The following is a 23,264-nucleotide window of genomic DNA, read 5'->3' as shown; positions in this document are numbered from 1 at the left end:
CCTTTCTGGGGACCAGGAAGAGTCTTAAGTAAAATCCTTGTCCTTGTTCCTGTTGTGGTACTTTTTGAATAACACTCATGTCCATGAGGGCTGATATTTGTTTTTGTGCCTCTGCCCATTGATTTTGTGGCAGGTCTGGCATTCCTTTTAGCCTTGGTAAAGTATGAAAGTGGAACCTGTAACCTTGAGACACAATATTCAGAACCCATTTGTTTTGGGTGATTGTTTGCCAGTCTTGAGAAAAAAGTGCTAGTTTTCCCCCTAAGGGGAATTCCAAAAGGGAAGTGCTTGGCGTACGAAAGGGAAAGTCATTGTGACTGTTTCCTGTAAGGTTGAGACTTGTCCTCACCTCCTTTTGGGGTTGTGGTGCCCCACTGCTTGTCTGTTTGAGCCTTGTGGTTGATATCTGCCTCTTGGGTGTCTGTATCTGCCTCTCTGTGGCCTGTCTGACACTGGAAAGGACCAATTCTTTGTTGGCCAATTTCTGCTAAATTGAGGTGGCTGTACCTGTAAGAAATCATTGACTGTTTGCATAGATTTGGCTTTATCCTCCATTTTCTTTAACACCTCTTCTGCCTTAACACCAAACAAGGTATCATGCTGTAAAGGAGCATCCAATAATGTTGCCTTAACATGATCAGGTAAACTCTGTTCTTTTAACCAAGCATATCTTCGAATTACAGAACCTGTAACTGCGGCCCTACAAGAGGCCTCTAAAGAATCAAAACCACATTGCAGAGTATGTTTTCCCACCTGTTCAACTGCATGCAATAAATCCTGCATTTCTTTACAATCAGGAGCTTCTGAGCTTACAAGCATTTTCTGTTTTAACTGAGCCATTAAATATTGTTGGTACTTAAGCAAGTGAAACTGGCAATTTAAAGCTCATACTGCTAAAGTTGCAAGTGTATACTTTCTTCCCCCATCTATCCAAAGCTCTGGAATCCCGGTCAGAGGGCACTGGATTTTTTGCAGTGGAAGCCTTAACCCCTTTTGGACTCTGGGAAATAGTTTCTGGATCCGCCGAAGGTTTTTTATACAGAAACTTGTGAGAGTCTGGGACTCTATAATATCTATCTGGCTTGGCTGGTGCAGGGGGCAAAGAGTCAGGAGATAAGCTGGATTCAGAGAACACATCATCCACAATATCAAGCACAGGCGGAATAGCCAACGGCCTGTGCTGAGGCAATAAAAGGAAATCCCTGAGCCTTTTTCTTGGATTCTGAGGAATCCTGACTTTCCCAATGGAAATGCTCCCTCATGGTATGTAAAGTTTCCCCAAAAGAGTAATCCTCAGGAGAGGCTGAAGGGATAGTTTCTTCAGCATCAGAGTCCTCACAGGGGGGGTAGAGAGTATCCCAGGTCTGAAGAGGAATCAGATGAAATGGAAACCTGACCAGAGGAGTCATAGTCTGTATCCTGCCTAGGCCTTTTCTCAGGAGGGGGATGGGAACCCCTGATTAGAGTAATGAGGTCTTCGGCCATTTTAAGCATCTGTTTTTTTAGGCATGGAGGACTGTCCAGGAGAATGTTTTACTTGTTTCTTTGTCTTTAATGGTACTTTTGTCTTGGCTGTTGTTTTAATGGTAAGTTGTGAAGGTCTGAAAACACCCTCAGAAGCCGATGCCTGCTCAGTGGCTCCGAACCCATCTGAGGGATTAGTTTCCATAGGGCCAATACCTTGAGTTTCCAGAGGCCTAGCTGTCTCCACGTGGGAGTTGGAGGCGGCCTGTGGCTCTGAGGTAGTGGGTGTCAGGGACTGCGAAAGTGCCTCACTGATAACCGGCGAACTGGCGACTGGCCTAGATGAGGTTTCGTCGTCTGTTTTGGACCTCTGATGCCTGTCTTTCCTTGTCCTTGCGTTTTTTCGGTATTGCGGTCGTCGGTTGATCCGATGGCATAGTATAATTGAACCTTCGGCCAAAGTAGTGCAAAGCAAAATCAAAACAACTTTTTATAGTGCGTTTGTTAAATCTAGTGCAAAACCGACAACTAGTGATGTCGTGATCAGGGCCTAGGCATGGAATACAGTAAGAGTGGAAGTCCTTATGACGTATTTGCTTCCCACAAAAAATACAATTAACTTTTTCTGACATCGGTCTGAGGCAAGAAAAAAGTTTCCCCAACGGGGTACTTAGCTTTATTGAAGACTTCGGATCTGAAATTCGACTTCAAAAATCTCAGTAGTCGGCCGACCGGCACTTGTGAACTGCTTCTGCTTCGGGCACCGCACAGCAAGAAAGATGGAAGAAAATGGCGTTGGATGCATCTTCTAGACCTCTGGCGCACTGACGTCAGGGAAGAAGCGACCGCAACAGACGCTGGACCAAGACTTTGGAACTCTGGCCGACTGTGGGACCGCCTGACGGCAGGATAACCGAAGTGTAATGACTGCAGCAGTGTAACACGATGAACATCTGTACTATGTTCTTAGTGTTTCACTGTTGCAGTCATCACATTTGGGTTGATTCCCAAAGAAAAAGAAGGGAGGAGGAAGTTACGGCCAGTTATTAAGCCCTGCAAGACTGCAGTGGCAAAACCAGCTAGGGATTTAGAAAAAAATAGGCATGTGGTAATGCTTGGTGAAGGTATGTACAGAGCTCCAGGTAGCAGCCTCTAGAATGCCTCTGGTAGGGACTCCTCTGAGAAAGGCTGTAGAAGTAGATGCAGCCCTGGTGGAATGTGATTTGGTGGAATGTGATTTTATCCCCTGTGGGGTAGGTTTTCCATGGTGCTTGTAGCAGAAACATATGCAATGGGCTATCCATTTAGAAATGGTTTGCTTTGAAATGGCTTTCCCCTCTGCCCCTGCAGCAAAGCCAACAAGCAGCTGTTCAGATTTTCTGAGAGGCTTGGTCCTGTCCAAATAAAAATCTAAGTTGTCTGTGCACGTCCAGAGTGTGCAGCATTCGTTCTCCTTTGTTTTGTGGATTAGGGAAAAAAGTAGGCAAATGGATGGACTGATTTAGGGCCATGCTAGACACCACCTTGGGCATAAAGGAAGGATTGGTCCTGAGGGAAGCTCTGTCTGCATGGAAGATAATGAAGGGTTCCACTGCCATGAGGGCCTGTAATTCAGACACTGTTCTTGCTGAAGTGATGGCTAGAAGGAAGGCTGTTTTCCAAGAAAGGAATTTCAACTCTGCAGTTGCAGCTGGCTCAAAGAAAGGGAGATTGAGGTTTTCCAATACAAAGTTAAGGTCCCAGGATGGATTAGGGGCTCTTCTGGGGGGGGGGGGTTAATAATTTTTGGCCCCTCTAAGGAATTTCTTTAGCAGGGGGTGAGAGAAGAGGGGAGGCTCAGTATTATGTTGTTGTTGTGTCTTTCGGCTTTTCCCGGTTAGGGGTTGCCACAGCGGAACTCCGGTCCGCTAATGATTGGCAGTAGATTTTTTTACTTGCCGAGTTGCCAACTCTGACGCACAACTTTCAACGAAGGTACGCCCATTCACACGTCTCCACACAGAAGACGCTTTAGCTGAGAATCGAACGGGACAACGTCTTACTGTGAGGCGACAACGCTACCGCAGCACCACCACCGCAGTGGGGTGGCTCAGGGTGCTCAGTATTATAATGTGCTGAAATGGCAGAGGCATGAATTTTAATTGACGAGAAGGATAGGCCCTTGTGGAGCATTTCTGTTAAGTACTGAAGAATATGAGGTAAGCTGGGCACCGTTGTGCCCATCCCGAGTCTGGCTCTAGGAACAGTATCTTTTCCACTTTTCAGCATAGGATTTTCTAGTACTAGGCCTCCTTGCCTCCAGAATGACATCTAGCACCTGCTTACTGAGGGATGCTATTGGAGAGCTCAAAGAATTAGCCAGGCTGCAAGGTTCAGGGTTTGAAGCTGAGGGTGCAGAATCTGGCCCACCTACTGGGACAGCAGGGAAGGGGTCTGAGGCAGGTGCCATGGTTCCAGCAGTGTCATACTGTGCAAGAGGGTGTACCAGTGCTGGCATGGCCAGTCTGGTGCAATCAGTATTGTCCTTGGCTTGTCCTGTTTGATCTTTTGCAGAACCTTCAAGAGGAGAGGCAGAGGGGGAAAGGCATAAACCATGAGGCTTTCCTAGGTAAAGGACAGGGCATCCACTTTCCAAGCTTGACTGTGGGAAGTCCTTGTGCAGAGTTTGTCCAATTGGTAGTTTTGAGGGGAGGTAAACAAGTCTACCTCTGGAGTCTCCCATTTGTTTCTCAAGAGCTTGAATATTTTTGGCTTATGTTTCCATTCGTGTGGGTTCATGAGATTTCTGCTTAGGTCGTCTGCCAGTGAATTTAGCTTGCCTGGCAGGAATTGAGATTGTAGATGCACTTGGTAGCTCAAGGCTGTGTTCCACAGAGCCATGGCTAGTCTGCAGAGAGGGTACAAGAGGGTTCCCCCTCTGCTTGTTTATGTACATAACTGTGGTGTTGTCTGTCTTTACCAATAATTGTCCTGGAAGAATGTGTTTTTTGAAGGCTGTCAGGGAATTCTGTACAGCTAACATTTCTTTTTGGTAGATATTCCGGTGCATCTGTCTCTGGTTCCATTTGCCCTGAATGCACTGCCCTGCCAAGTGAGCACCCCATGCATAGTCTGATGCGTCTGTTGTTAGGGTTTGGGCGGCAGGGGGTAGAGTGAAAGGGAACGCCTTGTTGTGGTAGCAGGCCTCTGCCCAACAAAGGAACTCTGTCTTTATACAAGGAATGATAGGAATCATTGATTCCAGGTCCTGAGAATGATGACATCATAGGCTTTTTAAATGCTATTGTAGTTTCCTCATATGCGGTCTTGCATATGGAATTAGTAGAATGCAAAAGGCCATGAACCCCAGGGCTTGCAGAATTTTCCTTGCAGATAGCTGGGCCTTTGTGGCCAACAGTTTGAAGTAGGTTGTCAAATAAACTTGTTTCTCTGGCATGAGAAAAGCCATCTGGGAAGTTGTGTTCAAGCTTGCTCCCAGGAATACAATCTGTTGGCAGGGTACTAGGTGAGATTTCTTTTCGTTTATGGTGTACCCCAGTGAGGTTAGAAGTTTCTTTACGAATACCAGATGTTTTAAAAGCAAGCCCTGGCTTTCTGCCTGAATCAGACAATCGTCCAAGTATGGGTATATTTGAATATTTCTCTGCCTGCAAAATGCAATGGCTGGAGCTAGACACTTTGTGAATACCCTTGGCGCAGCAGATAAGGCAAAGGGAAGTGCAGAGCACTGATGGAGCCTGCCCTGAAATGTAGGCATTTCCTGCAAGATTCCCTTATTGGAATGTGCAGGTAAGCTTCCTCTAAGTCTAAGGTTGCCAACCAGGCATCTTTGCCTAGCATAGGAAGCAGCTGTTGAAGTGTTAGCTTTTTGAATTTTGGAATTACCAGAAAGATTTAGAATAGAGAGGTCCAGGACAGGATGCCAGTAGCTGTCTTTTCTGGGTACCAGGAAAAGTCTTGAATAAAAACCTTGTCCCCTTTGTTCTGCTGGGACAGGCTGAATAGATCTGATACTTAGAACAGAGAGAACCTGCTGTTGGGCCACCGCCCACTGATTTGGGGGTAGGTCTGGCCAACCATTTGTGGTTGGTAGTGTGTGAAAGTAGAATCTGTATCCTTGGGAAACTATACTCAAAACCCACTTGTCCTGGGTAAAGAGTTCCCAGTTTTTTGCATGCAGGGCAAGCTTTCCTCCTAAGGGAGCAGGCAGTTGAACAGGGCTTGGAAGGCTTAAGGTCAAGTCATTGTGCCATTTTTCTGTAGGGGGAGCAGCTTACTACTCCCTGCTTTGGAAGTGGGAGACCCCCACTGCTTAGGCCTGTGCGTAGCCTGAGACTGTAACCTAGGTGGTCTGCTGTTCCTGGGTTTGGACCGAGAAGGACTGGAAGAGACTGGAAAGTACCAATTCTTTGAAAGCCAATGCCTACTAAATCTAGGAGGCTGCACTTGTAGGAAATCTTTAACAGTTTGCATAGATTTAGCTTTTTCCTCCATCCTTTTGAGGACTTCTTCTGATTTGTTGCCAAGCAGGTGGTCTTGGTTTAAGGGAGCATCCAGTAATTTAGCTTTAACATGATCTGGCAAGTTTTGCTCCTTAGGCCAAGCGTGCCTTCTAAGTACAGACCCAGTGACAGAAGCCCTGTAAGATGCTTCTAGAGAGTCAAAACCACATTGCAAAATATGTTTACCAACTTGTTATGCAGAATGCATTAAATCCTGTAATAATTGTGTTCAGCAGAGTCAGGAATCAACATAATTTTCTGTTTAAGTAGTCCCATAATATGCTGCTAGTACTTTAACATATGAAACTGGCAATTTAAAGCCCTAATGGACAAAGTAGCAGAAGTGTATAACTTCTTGCGCCATCTGTCCAAGGCTATAAAATCTCTAACAGAAGGGGTAGGATTTTGGCAGCAGCAGCCTTAATGCCTTTTGGTCTTTGGGAAATGGTCTCTAGATCCGCAGTAGGATTCTTGAAGAGGAAAGTACAGTAGTGTACCTACCATAAATGTAGATGTTCGAGTGTATTCACTTAGTATAGACAGGTCCAGAATTGGTCTCCAGGTTTTGTCCTTCCTGGGTACTAGGAAAAGAGAGTAATGACTGCAACAGTGAAACACGATGAACATCGTGTGAGAGTCAGGTACTCTGTAATACCTGTCAGGTTTCTGGGAGCTGGAGGTAAAGTGTCTGGGGAAAGGCTAGATTCCAAGAAAGCATCATCTACAATGCCCAGAACAGGAGGGATAGCTAAAGGCCTGTGTTGAGGAAGGAGTAAGAATTCCCTAAGCCCCTTTTTGGAGTCAAAGTAATCCTGGCTTTCCCAGCGGAAATGCTCCCTAAGAGTGTGCAAGGTTTCACCAAAGGAAAAATCTTCTGGAGGGGAAGCAGAGGGAATGGAATCCTCTGCATTAGCATCCTCATAGGTAGATAAGGGCAAATCCTGGTAATCAGAAGGGACAGAAATATCAGATTCTTGATCAGAAAACTCAGAAGGAAAATCAGTTCTAGGTTTGGACGTCAGATTTCTAGGTGGAGTTTTAGGCCTGGATGAAGATGGCATCGGTTTAAAATGCAAGTATGTAGGCCTGAATGCACCCTCACAAGCCGGTGCCTGCACAGCGGCTCCGGACCCATCCAAGGTAGACACATCCACAGGTTCCATAGTCAAAAAAACATCTTGCAGCATACCGGACTCCGAATGGGTCTCAGTAGAGGCCTGCGAATCTGAGGTAGCAGGTATCAGGGGCTGCAAAAGCGCCTCACTGTGTACCAGCGGACTGGTGACAAGCTTAACGGCAGAGTTGTCGGCAGTTTTGGACCTATGCAGTCCGTCTCTGTCTTTATCTTTACTTTTTTTGGAAGATCGGTAGTCGGATGGCTTAACAAAGCCATTTCGGAGTACTGATACAGAGTACCAAAATAATTTGCTGCAAACATAGCCAACAACGAATAGTTCGGGGGTTGAACAAGACACAAAACTGACAGCGAGGAACGTTGTGGTGTGGGCCTAAGCGAGGAATGCAGTACGAATGAAAATCTTTATGTGGTATTTGCTTTTCACATGTAAGACAATTGTTAACTTTTACTGACATCGGTTGGAGCAAGAAAAAAGATCCCCAACGGGGTACTTATCTTTTTTTAAAGAGTCCGGTTCTGAAACTTGAAAACGAAAATTTCAGGAGTCGGCCGACCAGCACTTGCTAACTGCTTCTGCTTAGGGCACCACACGGCAAGAAAGACTGATGTAATGGTGTCTGCTGCATGTTTTATACCCCTGACGACCTGATGTCATGGAAGAAGAGACAGCATCCCATGCAGGAATCCAAGACTCTGGTATTTAGGCCAGCAGAGGTCTACCTGCAGGCTGCAACAGTGAAACATGAAGAACATCTCTCCCTGCCTTGTGTAAGCAGATCCAGATTGTGAGGAACTTGTGGTTAACTGCTCTTGACCAATTCTAAACAAGAAAGAGCCACTACTGCTTAGGCCAAAAGGGATTCATTACAAAAAAAAAAAAATTGTAGAGCCTTTCTGAATATTCAGAAATACCCTCAATATCAGTGGAAAGGGTGGAGGTGCATTAAGAAAAAAATTACCATGAAATGGAGTACAAAGAGAAAAAGTGCCTGTTTTGAAAGGATGATCTTTTCTGAGGTGTTCCACTGAACTGGATCAATATCTGTAAGACCTTTTCGTATTTATGAGAGACTGTCCTGCTAACACCCAGACTGTCTGCCACTAGGATTTATTCTGATGGAAAAAAGATGTTTAGTGGGTTAAGGAATGCTGAAGAGCTAACTCCCAAGCAGTCACAGTCAGCTTGAACAGGAGGCTGGTCTCAAGTCCCTCTTGGTTACTGTACTACATCACTGTAGTGTTGTAAAACAACTTAGAAAGACTGTGTGCTCCTGTTTGTATGAATGACATACAGGCCTTGCTCCTTTACCCTTATAGGAAGTGTCATCCAAAACATCTGACATGTCTTGAGACACAGATGGACTCAGAGGTACAGGAAAGAAAAGGATACTTACAGGAAAGAACAGGACACTTATGTTAGCCAGTCTAAGTCCCCACCATTGCAGTTCCATGAATGAAGCCCATGAGATACTGTAACCTGACAAAGTATGACACAGAGGTTCAGCGATCTTTTAGGCTCCATGGAGCCATTAATTTTCTCTACAGTACAAGACGTGACATGTTTTAAAAGGTTGCTATCTGGAATACTAGATCTTCCCCAAACATTGACAAAGTAGAATGCTTTAAAGCTGGACTCCTAGGGTCTTCTATGGTGTATGAATCATTCTGGAATAGCAGTTTTTTAAAAACTGGTACTGACTAAGGGACTGACAAGGAAAGCAAAAGCAGGAGAACCAGAAGAAAAATTCTGTCAGGTTTTAAAGGTGGGGAGACCCCCCCCCCACAAAAAAAAAGAGTTTTTTTGCATTTTGTGTCAACTGTTCTCCACTTGACTCACTTCTAATCCTTATAAGTGAAAGACTTTGACTTACCAAAGGTGAATGAACAGAGCTAACGGGTACTAAAGAAATGAAAGCTGGAAGAAAGGCTGAAAAAATAAAGGCTTATAAACCTAGGATTTCTGAAGCCGTAACCGTCACTCTACTAGAAATATTTCTAGTTGAAATATCTCTAGCTGTTCTGAGATATGTAGAAGGATCTGATATCATATCCAGAAAAGCCAAATCAAGCAGAATATAAGCAAGGGTGCAAACCACCACCTCTTCCCTATATTACAAGTGTTTTAGCTACTACAGCCATGTCGGAAACCAGTCTCCAAACTTTCCCATCAAATCCAAAGGGTAAGGTTAGGAAAATAACAGAAGCTTATTACATGTCTATTTAATGGAGACTGAAGTCTATGAATAAGATATGGAACAAGAATGCAATATACACCTTTATCAAAACTGGAACTGGAAGAGGAATGCTGAAGAATGGAAAAAATCTACTTAAAATATAAAAGAAATATCTAAAACCAGTGGGAACCCTGAATGTTTCTAAAGAGAGACCTGATTCATCCTGGCAGTCATTCTAGAAAGAAAATCACCTGTCAAAGTGGATGGGAAGAACATAATTTCTCTGTATCAAATCAGTGGAGAAGGAAATTTGTAGGGTAGGCATCCCTAAGACATATTCGTGAGAAGTAACCTTAGACAGAATTGACTGGAAGAGGAATGAGTCCCTAAATAAGAACTCTTTCCTCCAAGACGCATCCAGTAGCATCCCCTTAAAGAATATTGTCCCATATCGGGACTCAGACACTGGATACAGCCTCAATAAATGTCAAAGTGGCATGGAGAAGTACATGATCATAAAAATCAAGGAATCTCAGGTAAGTAATATTTCTTTCTATGAACTGTGGAAATCAAGCCAGCAAAAGCATTATTTTCTAATACATATCCTTCCTGTGACTGAAGAGGATGCATCTTATTGGATGTGCCAAGGATTGCAGGGATTCATTAGTCAGAAGGTAAGTTGTCAAAAGTTCACCTAAACAGAACACTTATGCTTTTCCTTGACAGAAGTCCCCAAACACTGCTATGCACAGGCAGTAAATCAAAATCTTGTCAAAACATCTTTAAAGCTTAAAACTAGTCAGATTTGAATAACTGCAGGTAAGATGCTACAGCATGAAAGCATAGTAAGCGGAACAATACATAAAAATCTGCTAACATTCTTTTTAAGTAAATTAGGACTGACAGGAAAATGGCAGGTAAGTTGTTTTCAAATGAACACAAGCAGCAAATATCCTGTAAAAGCACAAACCATTCATAAATCAATTCAGAACCTTAAATGTAAAAACTTCTACCTGACAGAAAAAAAATTGGCCAGTAAGTTGTCATCACATGACACACAAAGTACAGTTTTGTACCTACCATAAATGTAGCTGTTCGAGTGTTCACCCTGCTGCAGTCATCACACCTGGGTTATCCTGCCGTCAGGCGGTCCCTGCAGACGGCCTGAATTCCAAAGTCTTGGTCCGGCGTCGGTTGCTGTCGCTTCTTCCCTGACGTCAGTGCGCCAGGGGTATTTAAGAGGCATCCGACACCATTTTCTGCAGTTTTTCTTGCCCCAGATGTCATACACCACAGAGGTAGTATAGGATAAAGTGGTAGAGATAAGTTCAGCTAGTTCAGAGGGGATGGAGGGAGGGTAACCTGGACTGCAGCAGGGTGAATACTCAAACATCTACATTTATAGTAGGTACAAAACTGTACTATGTTCATCGTGCTACCCTGCTGCAGTCATCACACTTGGGTTGAATCCCAAAGCTAAGGATAGGAGGTGGAGTCAATCAGGGTTAGAAGAAGCTAGTAGGCCCTGCAAAACTGCAGTGGCAAAACCAGCTCTAGTTTTAGAGTATAGAGGTAAATGATAGTGTTTGGTGAAGGTGTGCACTGAACTCCAAGTAGCAGCTTCCAGAATATCCTTGGTTGGCACTCCCCTGAGAAAGGCTGCTGATGTAGCTGCAGCCCTGGTGGAGTGGGACCTAATGTTAGCAGGTACTGGTTTCCCATGATGGGTGTAGCAGAAACGTATGCAATGCCCTATCCATTTTGAAATGGACTGTTTTGAGATGCCTTTTCCTTGTGTTCCTGTAGCATAGGCTACAAAAAGCTGGTTAGTTTTTCTGAAAGCCTTAGTTTTATCCAAGTAGTAACGTAATTGCCTGTGAATGTCCAAAGAGTGCAGGAGTTTTTCTCCTTTATTCTGGGGATTTGGGAAGAAGGTGGGCAAGTGAATGGTTTGGTTTAGGGCCACACTGGATACCACCTTTGGCATAAAGAAAGGATTAGTTTGTAGAGAGACTCTGTCTTGATGAAAAATGATGAAAGGTTCCACTGCCATTAGTGCCTGTAGCTCTGAGACTCTTCTAGCTGAGGTTATTGCTAGTAGTAGGGCAGTTTTCCATGAAAGAAATTTTAAATCAGCTGAAAAAGCTGGTTCAAAGGGCAGCAGTGTAAGCTTTTCCAGAACAAAGTTGAGATCCCAAGTAGGTTTTGGAGCTCTCCTTGGCGGTCTTAAGTTCTTAGCCCCTCTGAGGAACTGTCTTAGGAGTGGATGTGAAAATAAAGGAGAATCCGTGCTGTAATGAGCTGAAATTGCTGAGGCGTGGATCTTAATAGATGAAAAGGAAAGTCCTTTGTGTAACATCTCAGTTAAATATTGTAGACTCTGAGGGATGAGGGGGTTTAGGCCTTTAGCCTGGTTCCAGGCGCATTTCCATTTGTCTGAATAGGTTTTCATGGTGCTGGGCCTCCTGGCCTCCAGAATGACATCCATGACAGCTTTGGATAAAGGTGTTGGTTGGTTGTTTAGGTAATTTGCCATGCAGCCAGGTTTAAAGTCTTGAGCTGGCTGTGTAGAATCTGATGGTCCTGCTGGGTGAGCAGATGAGGAATTTGTGGCAAAATCCATGGTGGGCCGTGGGCCATATTCCTTAAAATTGGGTACCAATGTTGGCATGGCCAGTCTGGTGCAAGGAGCATCATTTGTGGTGCCTCTAATCGTTCAGCAGTACCTTTGCTAGAAGAGACAGTGGAGGGAAAGCATACACTGTTAATGTTTTCCAACTGAATTAGAGGGCGTCCACTTTCCAAGCTACTGGATGGAAGGTCCTTGTGCAAAATTTTTGAAGTTGGTGGTTGTGGGGGCTTGCAAACAGATCTATGTCTGGGCATCCCCATTTTTGAACTATAACTGCAAATACTTGTGGATCTAGTTTCCATTCGTGTGGATCCATGATGTTTCTGCTTAGGTCGTCTGCCAATGTGTTTTTCTTTCCTGGCAGGAACTGTGCTTGTAATTGAACCTGGTAAGACAGTGCAGTGTTCCACAAGGTCATTGCTTGCCTGCATAGAGGGTAGGAATGTGTGCCCCCTTGCTTGTTTATGTACCACATAACTGTGGTATTGTCCGTCTTTATTAGTAGTTGTCCTGGGTGTAGAAGGCCCTTGAAAGTTGTTAGGGCATTCTGCACTGCTAGCATTTCTTTTTGATTGATATGCAGGTGTCTCTGATCTGTAGTTCATTTGACCTGAATGCACTGCCCTGCCATGTGTGCTCCCCAGGCATAGTCCGATGCATCTGTTGTCATAGTTTGCCTGGCTGTGGGTAAGGTGAAAGGCTGACCCTTGTTGAGGTGACATGCCTGTGCCCACCATAGAAATTCCTGCTGAAGGCAGGGAATGAGTGGTATCGTTGTTTCCAAGCTGCGGCTGTACTGAGTCCATACACTTTTCAGGCACCATTGTAATTTCCTCATATGCAGTTTTGCAAATGGTATTAGAAGAATGCAAGATGCCATGAATCCCAAGGCCTGCAGAATTTTTCTTGCAGGGAGTTGGGTCTTTGTTGCCATTATTTTGAAATATTGAAATAGCTGTCGTTGCTTGTCTGGCGTGAGATAAGCCATCTGGGCCGTTGTATTCAAGATGGCACCCAGGAATATTATGTTTTGTGAGGGTACTAGTTTTGATTTCTTTTCATTTACTGTGTACCCTAGGCAACTTAGAAGGTGTTTGACAAATGCCAGATGCTTTAAGAGAATGTCCTTGCTTTCTGCTTGAATAAAGCAGTCGTCCAGGTATGGGTATATTTGAATTCCTCTTTGTCTGCAGTATGCAATTACTGGTGCCAGGCATTTTGCGAAGACCCTGGGCACAGTAGATAAGCCAAAGGGCAGTGCAGAGAATTGATAATGCGTGGAACCTGCAATGAAGCGGAGGTATCTTCTGCAATTTTTTCTGATAGGGACATGCAGGTATGCCTCCTTGAGGTCCAAAGTGACTAGCCAAGCATTCTTGCCCAGCATGGGAAGAAGCTGCTGTAGTGTTAGCATCTTGAATTTTGGTACTTGCAGATAGGTGTTCAGAATTGAAAGATCCAAAATGGGTCTCCATGCTTTGTCCTTTCTTGGGACTAGGAAGAGTCTTGAGTAAAATCCTTGTCTTTGCTCCTGTGTAGGTACCTGTTGAATGGTTCTCATGTTCATGAGAGCTGTAATTTGTTTTTGTGCCTCTGCCCATTGATTTGGTGACAGGTTTGGCATTCCTTTGATCATTGGTAAGGTATGAAAGTGGAATCTGTATCCGTGAGACACAATGTTTAGAACCCATTTGTTTTTTGTGATGTGTGCCAGTTGTCTGCAAAAAATGCTAGTTTTCCTCCCAAGGGAGTTGCCAGGAGAGATTTGCTTGGTAGTTTCAGGATAGAGTCATTGTGTTTGTCTTCTGCTAGCCTGGGGCCTGTCTTCTCCTCCTTTCTGGGTAGCTGAACCCCACTGGCGAGGTTTGTAAGGACCCTGTGACTGGCCTCTGCCCCTTGGGCGTCTGTATTTTCCCCTCTGTGATCTGTCTGAAGATGGAAAGGACCAGTTTTTTGTTGGCCAATTTCTGCTGAAACGAGGGGGTTGTACCTGCAAAAAAATCCTTGACCGTTTGCATAGACTTTGCCTTATCCTCCATTTTCTTTAAAACCTCTTCTGCTTTGACATCAAATAATACATCCTGTTGTAAAGGTGCATCCAATAATCTTGCTTTAACATGGCCAGGGAGGGTTTGTTCTTTTAACCAAGCATATCTATGTATGACAGAGCCAGTAACAGCTGCTCTACAGGAAGCTTCCAATGAACCAGATCTGCATTGTAAAGTATGTTTGCCCACCTGTTCAGCTGCATGCAACAGATCCTGCATTTCCTTGAATTCAGGCCGTTCTGAACGTGTGCTCATTTTTTGTTTTAACTGAGACATCAGGAATTGTTGATATTTCAGCATGTGAAACTGGCAATTTAATGCTCTCATAGCCAGAGTTGCTGAGGTGTATATTTTCTTTCCCCATCTATCTAGGGCTCTGGAATCCCTTTCATAGGGCACAGGATTTTTAGCCATAGAAGCTTTTGCTCCCTTAGGACCCTGGGAAATTGTTTCTGGGTCAGCTACAGGGCTTTTATAAAGGAATTTGTGTGAGTCAGGTACTCTGTAATAGCTGTCTGGTTTGGCTGGAGCAGGAGGTAGAGAGTCTGGATTTAAACTAGACTCCAAGTAAACATCCTCCACAATATCTAAAACAAGAGGGATAGCAAGAGGTCTGTGCTGGGGTAGTAAAAGGAACTCTCGGAGCCTTTTCTTAGAATCTCAATAATCCTGGCCTTCTCAGTGGAAATGTTCCCTCATGGTATGTAAAGTTTCCCCAAAGGAGTAGTCTTCAGGGGGAGAAGCCGAGGGAATGGAATTTTCAGCCTCAGAATCCTCATAAGGTGGAAAAGTGTAATCCTGTTCCTCAGAAGAATCTGAGGAGAGAGAAACCTGGTCAGAGGATGCATAATCCTCCTCTTGTCTTGGTCTTTTATTAGGAGGGGAATGGGAATCCCCGATAAGGGTAATCAAATCTTCAGCCATCTTAAGCATCTGTTTCTTAGGCATGGGGCCTTGAACTGTAGACTGATGTACAGTTTTATTTGGTTTTAAAGGAGTTTTAAGTTTAGCATAAGATTTAATGGTGAGTGTAGTCGGTCTGAAGACACCTTCGGCAACCGAAGGTGTTTCCGTTGCACCAGTGTCAGTAGAAGGCTGTGTCGGCCTAGTAGACTCCGCTTGGGAATCCGCAGCTGTCTGGGGTTCCAGTTCTGCGGTCATCAGGGGCTGCGTAGGCGCCTCACTGAAAACCGGAGAACCGGCGACAGGCCCAACTGAGGCCTCGGTGTCTGGCTTATTCCTAGGCTGCCTGTCCTTATCCTTGCGTTTTTTATGAATGGCGGTCGTCGGCTGCTCCAACGGCATGATATAATTAAATTTCCTACCAAAGTAATACCGTGCGAAGTCAAAATGGCGTTTGATAGTTCGTTTATTAAACCTAGCGCAAAACCGACAACCTGTGACGTCATGGTCTGGGCCTAGGCAAGGAATACAACAGGAATGGAAGTCCTTATGGGGTATTTGCTTCCCATAAGAAATGCAATTGTTAACTTTTTCGGACATCGGACTGAGGCAAGAAAATGTTCCCCAATGGGGTACTTTGCTTTAATGAAGACTTCGGACTGAAATTCAAATCGAAAATCTCAGGTGTCGGCCGACCGGCACTTGCGAACTGCTTCTGCTTCGGGCACCGCACGGCAAGAAAGACTGAAGAAAATGGTGTCGGATGCCTCTTAAATACCCCTGGCGCACTGACGTCAGGCAAGAAGCGACAGCAACCGACGCCGGACCAAGACTTTGGAATTCGGGCCGACTGCAGTACCACCTGACGGCAGGATAACCCAAGTGTGATGACTGCAGCAGGGTAACACGATGGAACATTCTATAAGGCATAAGCAGTAAAACAAAATCCTGTCAGTAAGTCACAAAAGTAAAAATTAGGCTGACAACAAAAAACATTAAGATATGTTGTAACCATGTGCACATTAAGCACACCTATCTTGTAAATGCACACAAGCAGTACATTAAAAAAGGCCATCAGCAACCCTTTTGAAATCAGTTATGCTGACAGAATAAATAGCACGTAAGATGTCACAACATGAACACAAGCAGTACACGCCTTACAAATGCATAAACAGTACATAAAAATATGTCCAAACACCTCATAAGTCCAAGTAATGTGCCAAGAATAATAGGAAGTAAGATGGTACAGTGTGCACTTAAGCAGTACATTTCCCTTAAAAGAGGAAAAACTATAAACTCATGAAATGTCCAAAACCCCTATCAGTAAATTTGGACTGACACAGAAAAATTGTACGCAAGTTGTTAGTGTGGAAATAAACAATGGTTGGGGTTGGTATAGTGGTTAAAATGTTTGCCTCAGACAAAAAGTACAAGGTTTGATTTTCACTAAGGGAAACTGGCTAGGCTTAAAACAGACCAAAAGGGCAGCTAGCCCAATACTTACCTACGAATTCTTATAAACTATGAACAATAGACTTGTCTTACTGTAAAATCCGCTCAGGACTTCTAACGGGGGAACTAGTCTGACATAAAAAAATGGCAGTTAAGTTGTTACAGTGTTGAAAGCATTACATGTACAGCCAAAGCCCGTACCCAAGTAAAAAAAAAAAAAACACTGTCCCATGCCAAACACAATAAAACACTGCATAAGCAATACATACAGATTTTTAACTAATAAGCTCCTAATCCTTTGTAAGGCTGAACATAGCAGTCCTAGGCAGGAAATACATAGTAGAATAGAATACTGAGGTTTTTAAAAGGTAAAAACCACTGAAAAAGGTAGAAGTAAGAAACCCCCTTTTTTCTTCTTTTTAAATGTAGATAAATATGTAAAAATTTCAAAGGGAACCTCTTTCTTTTTTATAAGAAATAAAGTTAAGAATTATTAAAAAATAAATAAAATTAAGTGAGGAAGAATTCCCCAAGGGGACTTGTATGCCAAAGCTGAAGTGACAGGTGCTGCTTTTGTGGAACCCCTAAGCTGTTTCTTCATGAGGTAGCAAGTAAGTACTGATGTCGTTCCACTATCGCCTGCGAATATTTCCTCTTTAGGTCTGGCCAATCAGTCAGAGTAGATCAGAGGGCTGGATCCAGAGCTTTTGGAAGCTAGTCAGTTGAGGTGTCTTGGGCAAGACACAACCAACAGGCTACTGCACCAGTGGGAATGATGAACATCTAGACTTTTAGTCAGCTCAGCTCTAGCTGACTAATGGGTTGGGCATATGGAAAGTGCCCTGAAGCTTTGGAAGCTGGGCAACTGTCACATTCTAGGCGGGGCATAACCCATATAGCTTATGTTACTGCAGCAGTGATCAAATGAGGAAAAGCTGTTATAAAGAATCTTGGGAGATGGAAGGCAAAATGGACCTGCTCAACCTAGTTTACGGCAAGCTAGCAGGCATTGGTTTACTTTTGGTGGTTTGTGCCTCAGCTTCTCTGGGGAACCTCCCTTGGGGCCCTAGTTCACAGGTGGATGACAAGTACTTAGACTTAGTTATCAGAAACCTCCTTGATAAAAAACAGCGGGAAATACCTTTCTCACCCTTGCTAACAAACCAAGTACTGGAAGCTGAGGCCCACAGATAGGCTTCAGAAAGTACAGTTTTGTACCTACCATAAATGTAGATGTCCGATAGGCATGCATCTGCAGTCCTTACAAATGGGTTGTCCTGTCGTCAGGCAGCCCTTCGGTCGGCCGGATTCCAAAGTCTGGGTCTGGCCTTGGCTGGTGTCGCACTTCACCCGACGTCATAGCTGCAGTTCTTCGGGTATAAAGGCATCAGCCGACGCCATTTTCCTCAGTGTTTCTTGCCCCTGATGCCAGGTGCCCTCTAGGAAGGCTAAATTTGGATAAATGCAAATGGTTCCAAATAGTAGAGAGCAAACAAAAAATAAGCATGTATGTACATATATACAAACAAATACACCATAATAGATTCCCCAGCTAGCTACAAGATGGGCAAATACCCTGGGAGTACCACAGAGGGGAAGGAGGGTGGGTAATCCTGACTGCAGATGCATGCCTATCGGACATCTACATTTATGGTAGGTACAAAACTGTACTATGTCCTTCAAGGATGCATCTGCAGTCCTTACAAATGGGTAGAATACCATAGCCAAACTGGGGGAGGAGGAGAAATAAGATTATGGTGTAGTTAAGATCCCTTGCAAAACAGCAGTGGCAAAACCTGCCGGGATCTGGAGTATAAAGGTAAATTATAATGCTTGGCAAATGTATGCACGGAGCTCCAAGTAGCAGCCTCTAAAATGTCTTTGGTAGCCACTCCTCGTAGAAAAGCTGTGGTAGTGGCTGTAGCCCTTGTAGAGTGAGGCCTGATGTTTTCTGGAGTTTTCTTCCCATGGTAGGAGTAACAAAATATAATGCAATTTCCTATCCACTTAGAGATTGTCTGTTTTGAAATTGCTTTTCCTTCCATTCCTGTTGCATATGCTACCAGTAGCTGGTCAGTTTTCTATTGCCCTTGGTCCTGTCCAGGTAGTAACGTAATTGTCTATGTACATCCAAGGTATGCAACAGTCTTTCTCCCTGTTCTGTGGGTTGGGGAAGAATGTAGGTAGGTGGATAGCTTGGTTTAAAGATACCCTGGAGACCACCTTTGGCATAAAAGTAGGATTTGTTCTCATGGACACTCTATCTTGATGGAAGATCAGGAAGGGCTGTACTGCCATTAATGCCTGTAGCTCAGATACCCTTCTTGCTGAAGTGATTGCAAGCAGGAAAGCAGTTTTCCATGATAAGTATTGTAATTCCGCTGTTGCTGCTGGTTCGAAGGAGGAGTGTCAACTTTTCTAGCACAAAGTTCAAGTCCCATGCTGGCAATGGTGGCTTCCTAGGTGGTTTTACATTTTTAATTCCTCTCAGAAACTGCCTGAGCAGAGGATGTGAGAAGACTGGAGGATCCAAGTTGTATTCTGCTGAAATAGCTGATGCATGAATCTTAATGGAAGAATAGGACAAGCCGTTGTGGAAGAGCTCTGCCAAGTATTCCAGGATGTTGGCTATGTTTACCAGTGACACATTTTCTCCTTTTGCAGTACTCCAAATGTGATATCTTTTCCATTTTGCCGAATAATTTTTTCTTGTTGAGGGTCTGCGAGCCTCCAAGATAATGTCTTTAACCCTTTGGGATAAACTTGGGTTATTTGGTCTTATGCAATGTTCCAGGCAGTCAGCTGCAGTGTTTTCAGGTTTGGATGCAGGGTGCTGTAGTTGTTCTGTGTTAACAGTAAGGGAACCAGGGGTAGAGGCCATATTTGTTCCCGAGACATGCTCCTCAGTAATGGGTACCAATGTTGCCTTGGCCAGTCTGGAGCTATCAGGATGATCCTTGGACGGTCTTCTTTGATCTTCAATAGCACCTTGTGCATCGAAGGAAGTGGTGGGAATGCATATGCTGTCAGGTTTTTCCAACTGAAAGATAGGGAGTCCACTTTCCAAGCAAGTGGGTGGTACGTCCTTGTGTAGAATTTCTTCAGTTGGTGATTGCGTGGGGATGCAAATAAGTCTATTTCTGGTATTCCCCATTTTCTTGTAATGGTTTTGAATATGTCCGGATGCAGTATCCATTCGTGGGCATCCGTGGTAGTTCTGCTTAGTATGTCTGCTAGTATGTTTTCTTTTCCTGGCACAAAAATTGCTTGTAACTGAATGTTGAAGCTCAGGGCCACATTCCAGAGGTCCATTGCCATCCGGCATAGAGGTGAATGTGTGCCTCCCTGTTTGTTGATGTACCACATAACTGTGGTGTTGTCTGTCCTTATCAACAGTTGACCTTGTCGAAGAAATGGTCTGAATGTCTGAATTGCCAGTTTTACTGCCAGCATTTCCTTTTGATTTATGTGTAGGTGCAGCTGGTCTTGAGTCCATAAGCCTTGTATGCACTTGTCCAGCATGTGTGCCCCCCAACCGAGATCTGAGGCGTCCGTTGTGATGGTCTGGCATGGTTGAGTGCTGTGGAAGGGCAGTCCTTTGTTTGATTGACAGGCCTGAGCCCACCATTTGAATTCTTGCTTCAGACATGGGATTATTGGAATTTGGGTTTCTAGGCTGTGCTTGTGCTGAGACCATAAATTCCTTAGGTACCACTGTAACTTTCTCATATGCAGTCTGGCATGTGGAACCAATATTATGCAGGATGCCATGAAACCCAAGGCTTGCAGGACTTTTCTTGCTGTTAGCTGGTTCTGTTTTGTTAATGCCAAGAAGTAGAGAGGAGTTGCTCCTGTTTTCTACTGTTAGGAATGCCATTTGTTTTGATGTGTCCAGCTCTGCACCCAAAAGGTTATCCTTTGGGATGGTATCAGCCTTGACTTTTTATATTGACTGTGTATCCCAGGGCTTGCAGTAGATAAATGACCCTTTTCAAGTCTTCTGCTAGTTTGTTTTTGTTGTCCGCTTGTAACAGGCAGTCGTCCAGGTAAGGGTAGATTTGAATTCCCTGAAGCCTGCAATGAGCAATTACTGATGCCAGGCATTTCGTGAACACTCTGGGCGCAGTAGATAAGCCAAAGGGCAATGCTGAGAATTGATAATGCTCTGATCCTGCAAGAAATCTGAGGTATCTTCTGCAATTTGGTCGTATGGGGACGTGCAGGTATGCCTCCTTGAGATCTAGAGTTACCAGCCAAGACTCCTTGCCCAACATGGGAAGAAGCTGCTGTAGGGTCAGCATTTTGAATTTTGCTTTAGAGCTTCTGCCTTTTGATTTGGAGGTAGGTTTGGCATTCCTCTCTTCCTTGGTAGAGTATGGAAGTGAAACCTGTAACCTTGGTCTATTGTCTGCAAAATCCACTTGTCTCCTGTGACGTAATGCCAGTTTACTGAAAATAAGGCTAGCTTCCCGCCTAAGGGTGCTTCTAGTTGTTCCCTGGTAGGCGGTGCTAGAGCCAAGTCACTGTGATTGTCCTGTAGTAGTGGTGGTGGCTGTATCTGTGGCTGTACCTCGCTGGTTGTTAGCCTGCCACTGACGTCCCCTGTAGGCACCTCTGGATTGACCCCTGCCTCTTGAGCCTATTCCTGCCTCTCTGAGCTCTGGAGGTGTCTGGAAAGGACCAATTCTTGGAGGGCCAATTCCTGCTAAACCTTGGAGGTTGGACCTGTAAGAAATCTTTGACTGTTCTGGACAGATTTTGCCTTCTCTTCCATCTTCTTCAGCACCTGTTGTGCAGGAGAGCCAAACAAATTGATCTTGTCCATGGGAGCATCTAGTAGCTTTGATTTAACATGATCTGGTAAGGCCTGCTCTTTTAACCATGCATGTCTTCTGATCACTGTGCCAGTCATGGCTGATCTAAAGGAAGCCTCCAATGCATCATAGCCGCATTTTAAGGAATGGTTACTGACCTGCTGAATGTTATGTACCATTTCCTGAACAGATTTTTTGTCTAATGGTTCATCCGAGGACAGCTTTTTAGTTAACTGGTCTAACAAATTCTTGATATTGGATCATGTGGAATTGACAGTTCAAGGCCCTAGCTGAAAGAGTAGCAGAAGTGTAAACTTTTTTACCCCATCTCTCTAAGGCCCTGGATTCCCTTTCAGAGGGGAGGGGGTTTTTGGCAGAGGTAGCTGCTACAGCCTTAGGTCCCTGGGAGATAGTTTCGGGATCTGCAAAAGGAGCCTTATACAAATGATAATGTGTGTCCGGAACCCTGTAGTACCTATCGGGCTTAGCAGGGGCCGGAGGAAGTGAATCAGGAGCAGTACAAGCATCATTAAATGCATCATCCACAACAGTAAGAACTGGGGGGATGGCTAAAGGCCTATGCTGTGGTAAATGCAGAAAGGTTCTAAGCCTTTTTCTAGAGTCTGAAAAATCCTGGCCCTGCCACTTAAATTGTTCCCTCATAGCATGCAAGGTTTCCCCAAAGGAAAATTCCTCAGGCGGAGAGGCAGAAGGAATGGACTCTTCAGCATCAGAGTCTTCATAAGGGGAGAAAGGGCCCTCTGGAGGGTTTGAATTATCTGAATCATCAGAGGAGTCATCTGTAGAAACTGGCTCAGGGGGCTCTGCTCTAGGCCTCTTCTCTGGAGGTGGGTGAGAGGCCCTGTCTGGGTGAGGTTGGGATCCTCGGATCAAAGAAATGAGATCCTCTGCTAGAGTAAGCATTTGTGAACTAGAGCTAGGCCTGTGAGAGGGGGTCTTAGCAGGCACAGTTTTGGCAGATTTAGCTGCTTTAGCCCTGGCAAAGGCCTTAATCGACATGGTTGCAGGTGGCCTAGCAGCTCCACGTGCAGGGTTTGAAATATCCAAGAGGATAGTATCAGATAAATCCTGGGAACCTGCAAGAGCAGGTGGGATTTCAGTAGCCGATTCAACCAGGTTGGATGAGGCCTCGGTAGGAGGTAAGCTTTCGGCTGAAGGAAGAACCGAGAGCTCGGTTTCAGCCGAAACCGAGACACTTGCGGTTGGCTTAACCGCGGTTTCGGCTGAAACCGCGGACCGTGAGTGTCGGTCCTTTTCCTTGCGCTTTTTAGAAATTTGCGTAGTCAGAGGATCCGACGGCATAATGTAAGCAAAAGCGGAGCCGAAAAACTCCTCAGCAAATTCCGACCGACGTCTAAGCGTCCGTCGGTTAAAAGAAGCACAGGCTAGACAAGCTGCTACGTCGTGGTCTGGGCCTAAACAAGGTAAGCAGTAAGAGTGGAAATCTTTATGAGGTATTTGTTTCCCACAAGTTAAACAGTTATTCACTTTTTCTGACATCGGCTGAGGCAAGAAAGAGTCCCCAACGGGGTACTTAGCTTTAGAAGTCTTCGGTAGTAGTAGAAGTATTCGGTAGTAGTAATCTCTGGTTCTGACCGACCGGCACTTGCGAACAGCTTCTGCTTCGGGCGCCACGCGGCAAGAAAGACTGGGGAAAATGGCGTTGGCTGATGCCTTTATACCTGAAGAACTGCAGCTATGACGTCGGGTGAAGTGCGACACCAGCCGAGGCCAGACCCAGACTTTGGAATCCGGCCGACCGAAGGGCTGCCTGACGACAGGACAACCCATTTGTAAGGACTGCAGATGCATCCTTGAAGGACATCTAGCCCACATCTCAGTGTCCTTGATCTGGGAGGTTATGATAAGGGCTGAAAATGTGGTGGCTTGTGAAGCACTCATCAGGGCTCTCAGCTAAAAACAACTCTGATGCTAAGTGTCTCACAGAGTGTGGTGCTGCCAGACCTATGGAAACTGATGGTATCAAAGAGACTGTCCTCTGTTACCCACTGCTTCTCCTAAAGTCTCTCTTCAGAATTCTTGAACTTCAAATGAAATTTCCCAGAAGCCTTGGCCAACACCACCTTGGTGGAACAATATTACACATACCGCCCTT

At 44.7% G+C, this 23,264-nt stretch overlaps 1 protein-coding gene across 1 annotated transcript in view; it reads right to left on the bottom strand.

The window, feature by feature from the left end:
* KIF13B (kinesin family member 13B) overlaps positions 1-23,264 on the bottom strand; it is a gene marked incomplete in the record, with an annotated part of 3,953,176 nt that overhangs the window by 2,664,088 nt on the left and 1,265,824 nt on the right.

The sequence above is a fragment of the Protopterus annectens genome, chromosome 2.part1 (assembly GCF_019279795.1).
Source record: "Protopterus annectens isolate FY-2018-M chromosome 2.part1, PAN1.0, whole genome shotgun sequence".
In the NCBI taxonomy this organism is placed as follows: domain Eukaryota; kingdom Metazoa; phylum Chordata; order Ceratodontiformes; family Protopteridae; genus Protopterus; species Protopterus annectens.
This window is presented reverse-complemented; position numbering and strand designations above follow the sequence as displayed.